This window comes from Cebus imitator, unplaced genomic scaffold (assembly GCF_001604975.1).
Source record: "Cebus imitator isolate Cc_AM_T3 unplaced genomic scaffold, Cebus_imitator-1.0 Scaffold115, whole genome shotgun sequence".
Classification (NCBI taxonomy): Eukaryota; Metazoa; Chordata; class Mammalia; order Primates; family Cebidae; genus Cebus; species Cebus imitator.
The window spans coordinates 5,569,853-5,580,266 of record NW_016107430.1 but is presented as its reverse complement, the minus strand read 5'-3'; the positions used below and the strand labels follow the sequence as shown (position 1 = coordinate 5,580,266).

The 10,414-nt window shown below is 45.8% G+C and overlaps 1 pseudogene; it reads left to right on the top strand.

The window, feature by feature from the left end:
* The first annotated feature begins 3,095 nt into the window (after positions 1-3,095).
* On the top strand, positions 3,096-9,357 carry LOC108311398 (annotated as a pseudogene).
* Positions 9,358-10,414: the final 1,057 nt, after the last annotated feature.

Here is a 10,414-nt window from a genome sequence, read left to right as displayed (position 1 = left end):
AAAAAAAAAAAAAAAAAAGATGAGTCCCAGCACCACTTTCCTCCAGATTGCTAAATCTAAATTCTCCTCATACAGAAAGTCAAAAGGCAAGGAAGATAGCAGTGAACAGAACATGATTAAATAGCAAATACTCCCCACCTACACACACACTCACACACACAGCTGCACCAGAAGAGAGACTGTTTACTGTGGTAAGTAGGAAGAGGCAGCATCCACATTTCTATAGATTCAATGAGAAGCTGGAGAGGGAAAAATTCCCTTCCATCACTGCTAAAATCCAGGTCACAGAAATACAGATCCAGAACAGAAATGCACAGGCCAAGACAAGGGAGATGGCCACAGTGCCAGGAAAGTAAAGAGAGTTTGTTCCAGGTCAAGATGTGTGACGGGGCTATGTGGAGGGGAGGGATTAAGAGGCAGAGGGACATGCCTGGTGGCTGTCCTGCCCAAAACAAAAACAGTGAGCCACGGAAATGCAGGTTCTCTGCTTGGTGCCTAAGCTAGAAGCCATCACCCACATACAAAGAGTTGAAGTTTGATTCAACTCAGCAAACATTTACTGGGCATTTACGGTGTGCCAGGTGCCGGCAGCAGCCCAGCAAGATACATGTGTCTGTCTCTGGCCTCAGACAGCTCCTGGTGAGGGTGGAGAGACAGAGAACATTTGGCGGCAGTCCGGTGTGGCCAGGCTCTGATCCACACAGTGTCCTAGCTACTGCAGTGCCTGTGGCCATCTGGTCTTCCTAGCACAGCCTGGGGCAGGACACCAGGAAGAGGATGCCCGAGATAGACCCAAAGAACCCCTTTCTCTGGAAGTAGTCCTCCTAATTCCCGATTATTGCTGGATCCGTAATTGACAGCAGACCTCATGGTATATCACTTGTAGTTGAATATGTAGATGAGTATGCTAACTGTACACTGTTTTATGGTATGGATTCAAGGTTTAGATCAATCTCAGTTAACCCTTTGGCCAAAGGCAACCTCCAGATCAACGTCAGACAAGATAGGCTGGCCTCGAACTCCAGACTTCAGGTGATCCACCTGCGTCGGCCTCTCAAAGTGTTGAGATTACAGGCATGAACCACGTGCCCAGCCAATGAATGCGTATTTAGACATTAGACAGCAGCAAACTAGGGCTGGAACTGCAAGTGAGCAGCATGTATCAAAATTTCTAGGGGGCAGGACATGGAGTTGGAGGTACAGATGGAGATTGTCATGGATGTTCTCCAAACATCACCCACCCGCCACAGGAAAACCCTGCTTCTGAGGGACTTTCCAGTAGCTCAGGGCCAGAGGAGTAAGTTCTGTATGCACTCGTCAAGTGGGCAAGAGAAAGCCTGTCATGAGAGCCAGTCACTCTGTGCCCCTTCCCTCCATTCCCACTGCCACCTCCTTAGTCCAAGGCCTTATCTTCTCTCTATTAGACAGTTGCCATCATCTCCTGAGTTCTTTTCCAGTCCTGCTCCCACACTCCCTTCAGAGGGATGGAATTGATGTGCTAATCAGGTGGGGTTTAGAGCCATCCCTGAGTAGAAATCTGGAGACGTTCTCAGTTCCTCTGCCTGGCTTTCCATGTCTTCCATCTCCAGCTTCATCTCCCACTGTACCCTTCCGTACCCTGGCCTCTCTTTCCCGGGCCACCAGCCCTTGCCTTCTCAGAATTTCTTGCAGTCACCCCTCAGAGACCACCTCCTTATAGAAGTCTGCCAAGATTTTACCCCTACCCTCGCTGGAGTTAGCCTCCCTCCCTCTCATACAGCACATACCATGTTTTACCTTGTGCTACAATGATCTATACTCCTAATTTATCTCCCTCATTGAATTCCTTGATATTATTTCCTACCCAGTACATCATACAGGGACTTAGTAAATGTTTTTGGATTCAATAAACCCTGTTTTTCAGCTTTGATGCTACTGGTGTAACTGGTATAACTACTCTCTTAGGATTTACCTTCCCTGAGGGGCAGCCTGGTCTAAAAATTATCCCATTGTGCACTGGGTGAGGGGCCCGAGAGGTGAGTGAGAACATCGGGGTGGGCAGGTGCCACTCCTGGCAGCTTGCTCCCCACAGCTCTTCTAAAGCCAGGGTCAGACCATGAGCCCTGGGTGGGAGGTGCATCATCCTGGACTCGATCAAGCCTAGAAGGGCTTGCGTTCTCAACCAAGGCTGGTCCTTACCAAGATCATCCCCAGTGACCTGCCCTCCCCAGTCATCCCTCCTCTCATATGCTACACCCTACACGTCTTGCAAAGCTGGTGTCCTCTGTGGCTCCTTGACTTCCATGTCTCTCTGACCTCTCCTTTCTCACGCCATGGGTATACGAGCATGGTGTGAGAAAGGAGAGGTCAGAGAGACATCTGACCTCTCGAGGTGCATGGGATTTTACAGTCCTGCTGACATGATCATTCCATGTGTGAATCTGGTTTGCCCCTTTAGTCCCATAATGCCAGGATGTGCATCTTTCACAGTGGCCTTTATGCTCTCCTGAATACTTGGGGTGTACGTGCACATGTGTGTGTGTGTGTGTGTGTGTGTGTGCGCATGCGCGCACATGCGCGCACACACACACACGTCAGGACCAGAGCTTAAAAACACAGAGCTCCAGGATTTCAAGGACCACATATGGTTCAGTTATTTTAATTATGGCAGGCTAAGAAGAAAAGGACAGCAACGTGCATGCTCTGTAGCTGGACATACTTCCCACGGTCATTAGAGCAGAGGAGAGTGGGGCACAGCTCCTCGAATGGCCCGCCTGTCCCTGAAGAACCACACTCCATGGTCAACCCTATCCTTACAGGGAGAGCCATGATTTCAGTTTGGTAAAACGATATCCCATTAAATTAATGTTGTTAATTTGAATCTTATTGATTTCGTCGTTTGCTGTTCTATAATTTGTCCATTTGTTTTCCTTTTATAGTCATATGAGAGCCATCAGCAGAAAGATTTTACTCTGGCTTTTATGTTGGTACATATTTAAATACCATTACAGCTAGTGCTCGACTTACGACCACTGTCTGGACCGCAGACCGGTCGTAACACGATTTGATCGTAAGTTGAGTAGGCTATATGTACAGTTGAAATGGTGCACGCGGAGATGGTAGTGCTGCCGGAAGCTGGTCCGCACTGTCGTACGCCCAGCTGGGCAACGTTTGTGCTGCCAGACGCGGAGCAGTCGTGGCTAGCGATTGTGGTCGTCAAGTCGAATGGTCGTAAGTTGCATACGTCGTAAGTCGATCAATACCTGTATAATAGAAACTACCTGTATCAACAAAGAGGGAGAAGTTCTTTGAAAGTATTTTTATTTCAAAAGAATATCCAAGCTTTGCTAGGATTTGAGAAATATTTTATTTAATGTTAGATTCCCACAAGAGGATCATGAGCTCTCAACTCCTCCCAGCCTCAGTTGACTCCTCCATGAGAAATCTGCTAGCGGTTTTCCCGAGAGGCTGCCTCTATGTGCAACTCAAAGATACATAGTGTGTTAAGGCCAGAGTGTTGCTCTCTGAATGCATCCACCTGGGAGCATCCGGGACCCAGCTTCCGCCCATTTGCAAATGAATGGGACAAGGTCATGTCCACTGGAAACTTGCCTGATAAACCATCTGAGGACCCCATTGTGGGTCCATCATTCTGAGAAAATGTGAGATGTGAAAGACCACAGGACAGATGCAGAGGACTCCCTTGAACTATCTTCCCCAGGGAGTGCTGGCGCTTCTCTCTATGCCTGATGCCAGCAAATACAACCATGCCCAAGAGACTGTGTTTTCTTTCTTTTTCCCCCACAAGAAGAAGATATGGAGACACTGTGTGGTTACTAAAGCTCTTAGCAGAGCACCAAGTTCCCGGGAAAATACCACACAGCCATTTATTTTTCACTTCACTGAATTTTCCATTTTAATTTGTGTATAGGGTGGAGTGTAAAGACGATAGGAAAATCTCAGCGAATGCATCAGGGGGGCTGTTATAAACATGGCTGTAACCTACAAGCCTGGGAAAGTCAGGGTATGTTTAATCAGCCATAGAGTGTACCCAAGGACTGGCTTCCTATACTTCCCTTTGCAGACTCATCCCTTACTTCTTCTCTCTCTCTCTCTTTTTTTTTTTTTTTTTTTTTTTGAGATGGAGTCTCTCTCTGTTGCCCAGGCTGGAGTGCAGTGGCGTGACCTTGGCTCACTGCAACCGCCACGTCCCTGGTTCAAGCAATTCTCCTATCTCAGCCTCAGCCTCCCAAAGCGCTGGGATTACAGACATGAGCCACTGCACCCGGCCCTGGCCTCATCTCTTACTTCTTTCACCTCTCCTGCTACATCCCAGCTCCAGCCTTTCGCTCCTCTTGGGGCCTTTGTACCACTATTCTTTCTGCTTAGAATTTTCTCTACTCTGTCTGTACTGGCTAAAACCTGCTTATTTTTTAGCCCTTAGCTGAGATGCTATTTCCTCCAGAATCTTCCCCTACCCACACCAAAACTGGAATTAGTGTCCCTCTGCTGTGCCCCGTGGGACCCTGTGTGTGCCCCCATTGGAAGTCATCACACAGTGGTGCCATGTTGTTCTCTCCCCACTAGACTGCAAGCTCCTCAGGGGCAGGCCCTTGGAGCCCTTTAGATTCCACAATGCAGCACGATGCCCAGTATACGCAGGTATTCAGGAAGGCTTTTTGAATGGATGGATGAATAGTTTCAGAAGAAATGCTTATCACTAGACAAAGAGGATAGCAGTGACTCTGTAGTGTCAGATGTCCCCATTTTTCCCTGCCTTTTCCACTCCCAGATCCACAACTGCTGGGCACCCTTAGCTTGCTGCTGTGGGTTCTGATCTTCATTCCCTAAGCAAGAAGCACTCAAGTAGATAGAGATACAGGTCTCTAACTGTCAGGCCTCCTGGCATACACCCCAAATTCCCCTCATGGGGCTAATCCAGTATCTAGAGGAAATCGCTAAGCTTCTGCCTCCGCAACACAGGGCTCTCAATAGGTTTGAATGGCAGATGATGAAAAACAGTACTTGGGGCCCAAGCTGCTAAGTGCTGCCAAGTTTATAGGTGTGGTCTTCTTGGTTCTTTCTCTGATCATTGGCCATTTGTACCCCAACTATTATTCTTTAGAGATAGAGTCTAAATCTGTGACTCAGGCTGGAGTGCAGTGGCCTGATCATAGTTCACTGCAGCCTCAAGCTTCTGAGTTCAAAGGATCCTCCCACCTCAGCCTCCCAAGTAATTCCCAGGGTTTGCTATGTTGCCCAGGCTGTTCTCAAACTCCTGGCCTCAAGCGATCCCTCCACCTCAGCCTCCCAAAGTGCTGGGACTATAGGCATGAGCCACCATGTCCTGCCATGCACCCCAATTTCTCATAAGAATGGGGCCTCAACATGGTTTTGCCTGACCCAGCTCTTCCAGAAGCCAGCCTGGAGAAACTGCTGCCAGGGCAGACTTGTAGCTGACTGCCAGGATGACCAAGCTTTGCTATCTCCAGATTCCTCACCTTCCCCAGTTCATGCATCTTGGAATCACTCCCTGGTAAGATAAGAAATTCCTGCTGGGCATGGTGGCTCACGCCTGTAATCCTAGCATTTTGGAAGGCCAACGTGGGCAGATCACAAGGTCAGGAGATTGAGATCATCCTGGCTAACACGATGAAACCCCATCTCTACTAAAAATACAAAAAAAAAAAAAAAAGTATTTGGGCATGGTGGCGGGTGCCTGTAATCCCAGCTACTCCGGAGGCTGAGGCAAGGAGAATCACTTGAACCTGGGAGGCAGAGGTTGCAGTGAACTTGAGACTGCACCACTGCACCCCAGCCCAGGCCACAGTGTGAGACTGTCTGGAAAAAAAAAACAGAAAAAGAAAAAAAAAAAAAAATTCCTCCACCTTTCTGCTTTGTGGCATTACTAGGCCATCTGAACTGCAAAGATTAATCCTTAAGGCTACGGTCACCAAAATCCACTCTGTCTATGGGGCAGGTGGAGGCCAAGTCAGGGCCCCTACTATCTAGTCTCTTTTCCCTGTTGTTTTTCTGTGTGAGCACAACCTTGTGTCTCTTTTTCTAATCTACAACAGTACAGAAAACCTTCAATTCAAGCTATTAAAGTTAGTTTCTCTGCCTCTAACATTCTACTAGAAAATGAACCATAATTTGAAGCACACAGTAAAAAGTAATCTTTCCTTTTTAACGCCCAAGCTCCTTCATTTTCAAAGAAAGCCAACGGCTGTTTGATTGGATTTTGCTTTTTACCAATTATACATTTTGCCTCGAAAGCTGCCCAGAGCACAAAAAAGAAGTGAGGGTGTTCACACTTTGAAGATGAATCATCTCAAAAGCTGGCATAAAGCCCCCCATGTTCATTACCCCAGTCTTGAGACAAATGCTCTGGTCATTAATGAGAGTGCATAAGAGAGGCTGGAGTTATGACTAGCATTTATTTACTGCAGTAAAAAATGTCCTCTATTAATGACAACAGCTGTCGGTTTAATAACCCCAGAAAAGATCATTAAATTCCTTCACATTTCCCAGAAACAGATGGAAGAATTGCAAAAAGGTTCAAGCATATGGGGAAACATATTGGAGCCAGCAGCTCCAAAGAATAGCCAGAAAACTGATACTCTAATGGGCTGCTCCACACGGCATCGCCTGTGGGTGTCCATTGGGAGCAGGTGTGCTCCCTGCCTTGTGGGGAATGTGGAAACATGGTGAGGAGCAATGTCAAGACAGGTGAGCCCTGAATGCACTAGCCTAGGCTGGAAAGACAGCTGCCCGAGTTTGTGGGTTGTTGTGAAGGCTAAGAAGGTGACTAACATCAGCAGCCCTTGGCTGCAAACCTACTTTGCGGCCTCGGTGATTGCTAATGCCACCATCCCTTGGCAGAATAGACACACTCATTTTTCCATGCATGCTGTTTCTGGTCACTGCACACTTACTCCAATGCATACAGACATACCCAGGCATTCAACAGATAGCCTAACGCCCTTGCAGACAAACTCCTGAAACTTGCATCAGTGAACTTATTCTGCTGAAGAAACCTCCCATAGTCAGAGCCTATCAGCTTGGTCTTGAGTTCAGAGTCAGCAGACCTGTCTACTTTTCATCCAGGTGAAGGAAGGCATTTTAAGACCTCTGAGTCAGGTGCTTGGATGATTCTGTCCACTTAGAGAGAGGGAGAAGTAACCATGGAGGAAACGTAGAGATGTCAAAAAATTATCTCAAAAAAAAAAAGGTTACAGGGCCTGATGGTTTTACTGGTGACTTCTTTCAGACTTTCCAGGAAGCATTAATTCCCATTCCAAATATACTGTCCTCATGCATAGAAAAATACGGAAAGCTAAGCTCTTCATTCCATCGAGGAGGCATGGTCTTGATAACACTTATATAGCATAGAAAGAAAAGAAAACTAAAAACCAAGTTCACTTAAAAATGTAGACATAAATTCCTGCATAAATAGTAGCAAGACAAATGGGAGGCTTCATATGAATACATAAATTCATATTCTTTGAGGTTTGTATGAAAGGTTTAATGTAATAAAATTAATATAGAATATATATGTCATGTTTAGATGGAAATATTAAATATTAAAAAGATTTATAATATACTTTTCTCAAATTAATTTATTTGTGTTATGAGTTAAATTGTGTCCTTCCAAAAAAAGATATGGTGAGTTATTACCACCAGTACCTCAGAATGTGACCTTATTTGGAAACAGGGACATTGGAGATATAATTAGTTAAGGTGAAGTTATACTGGAACAAGGTGGGCCCCTAATCCAAGATGACTGGTGTCCTTATCAGAGGGACACAGACACAGGGCGAAGGCCACGTGATGAGGGAGATGGAATGGAGAGAGGCAGCTGCAAGCCAAGCAACACCAAAGATTAATGCTGGTTTAACACTGCAGTCAGCAAACTACAGCTTATGAGCCAGAATCCAGCTTGCAGCCTATTTTTCTGCAACCTGTGAACAAGGAATATTTTTTTTTTGAGACAGGGTCTCGCTCTATTGCCCAGACTAAAGTGCAGTGGCACAACCTTGGCTCACTGCAACCTCCACCTCCCAGGTTCAAGTGATTGTCCTGCCTCAGCCTCCAGAGTAACTGGGATTACAGGCAACCTGCCACCATGCCTGGCTAATTTTGTAGTTTTAGTAGAGACAGAGTTTCACCACGTTGGCCAGGCTGGTCTCAAACTCCTGACCTCAGGTGATCTGCCTGCCTCGGCCTCCCAACGTGCTGGGATTACAGGCATGAACCACTGTGCCTGGCCAAGAATGGTTTTTATATTTTATATGTGTGTGTAAACAAAAGAAAAGAAACAAGAAGGAGGAGGGAAAGGAGAAGAAGAAGAAGGAAGAGGAGGGGAAAGAGATTGAGGTTATATGTTGCTCACAAAGCAACATATTTACTATTTGGCTGGTCACAAAACAAATTTGCTGACCCCTGGTTTAATACAACCCTAATAAAAATCCTTATAGATAAACTGAAGTTGATTTGGAAGAAGACATAGGTGAAATTCTTAGCTAAGAAAATTTTGGTTTAAAAAAAAAAAAATGTAAGGAGAGATTATGCTCTGATATATTTAAGTATAAATCTGCAATAGTTTCCCACCCCTGAGCCGGCACAGGTGTGAACGGATTGGAGCCAGTTGAGTTGGCACCGAGCTCCTGCCACGGCCCAGAACACGCCGTCCTCACGCTTCCGCCGGGCGGACATCGACGAATCTGACGACAACGAATGTGTGCCCTAGCAGGAAGCAGAGGAAGCAGGCCCGAGCGAGGTGGACGAGCTCCCGCAGCAAGGGTACGTGTTTCGGGCGTTCCCTGCAGCCTCGCGGAACTCTCTCTTCAACACCAAGAATCAAGCCGTGAAGGAACAAGCCCAGGGCGTGGTGCTGAAAGCGCTCACAGAGTTCAAAAGCAGAAAGACTGGGCAGGCTGTGCAGTTGCTGGACAAAATCCCAGCACTTTGGGAGGCTGAGGCGGGCAGGTCACGAGGTCAGGTGTTCAAGACCAGCCTGGCCAGCACGGTGAAACCTGTCTCAGCTAAAAATACAAAAAAATAAAAATAGGCCAGGTGCGGTGGCTCACACCTGTAATCCCAGCACTTTGGGAGGCGGGTGGGTCACGAGGTCAGGAGTTCAAGACCAGCCTGGCCAAGATGATGAAACCCCATCTCTACTTAAAAAAAATACAAAATTTTTTTGTATTTCTGTATTTGGACTAAAACGGCATTGACTTGTCAATAAGGCACATTGACATAGGCTTTGAGAAGCCCACAGAAAACCATGCAGTGTTACTCCAGGGGCATGAAAAGGCCTTAGCAGTAGGAAGATCATGCTCCATTATAAGAGTTCTTACAGCAAGAAAGACTGTTTAAAAGAATAAAAAGACTCCAAAGACACATGCACAAGTATGTTTTTATTGCAGCACTATTTAAAATAGCAAAGAATGGGAACCAACCCAAATGCCCCTCAATGATAGACTGGATAAAGAAAATGGGGTATATATACACCATGGAATACCATGTAGCCATTAAAAAGAATGACTTCATGTCTTTTGCATGGACAAAGCTGGAAGCCATCATTCTCAGCAAACTAACAGAAGAACAGAAAACCAAACACTGCATGTTCTCATTCATAAATGGGAGTTGAACAATGAGAACACATGAACACAGGGAAGGGAACATCACACACTGGAGCCTTTCTGGGAGGGTGGGGGTGGGAACAAGGGCAGGGAGAGCATTAGGACAAATACCTAATGCATGCAGGGCTTAAAACCTAGATGACAGATTGATAGGTGCAGCAAACCATCATGGCACATGTATACCTATGTAACAAACCTGTACATTCTGCACATGTACCCCAGAACTTAAAGTAAAAAAATTTTTAAAAGAGAATACAAAATAAATAAATAAAAAGACTCATGTTATCTCGAGAAGAATTCTGATGCCCAGTCTGGTGAAAAAGGGATGGACAATGGACCACCTTCTTAGGAACTTCCAACTACACTATTTTAGGACATGTATCTGCTGAAATGTATTTTATTTTCAAGGTGGAGAGAAAAAACATCTGTTTCCTAAATCCTGTGCAGGATCTGACAGTCTGTGCCCTTGTCTTTGCATACTGCAAAACTAACATTTTGGTTGTACCAGAGTGGCTGGCTGGCATTGATCAGGTGCACCTATGTGCGCTGGCACATGGGGGGGTATGGTTTGGGCAGGTGCAGTTTCAAGGACTGTGGTAAAAGGGAGAGCTTGTTTTCTGACGTGGAAAAAAGCCAAGGGTTTGTACAGACATCCCATCTTCCCAGAGGAGGCAGACGCTCTTTGTCTCATTGTAAAGCTCTTGCTGCATCAGTAAAGCTCTTGGCTTATTAGGAAAAAAAAAATCTACAATAATTTTTTTTTTTTTTTTTTTTTTTTTTTTTTTTTTTTT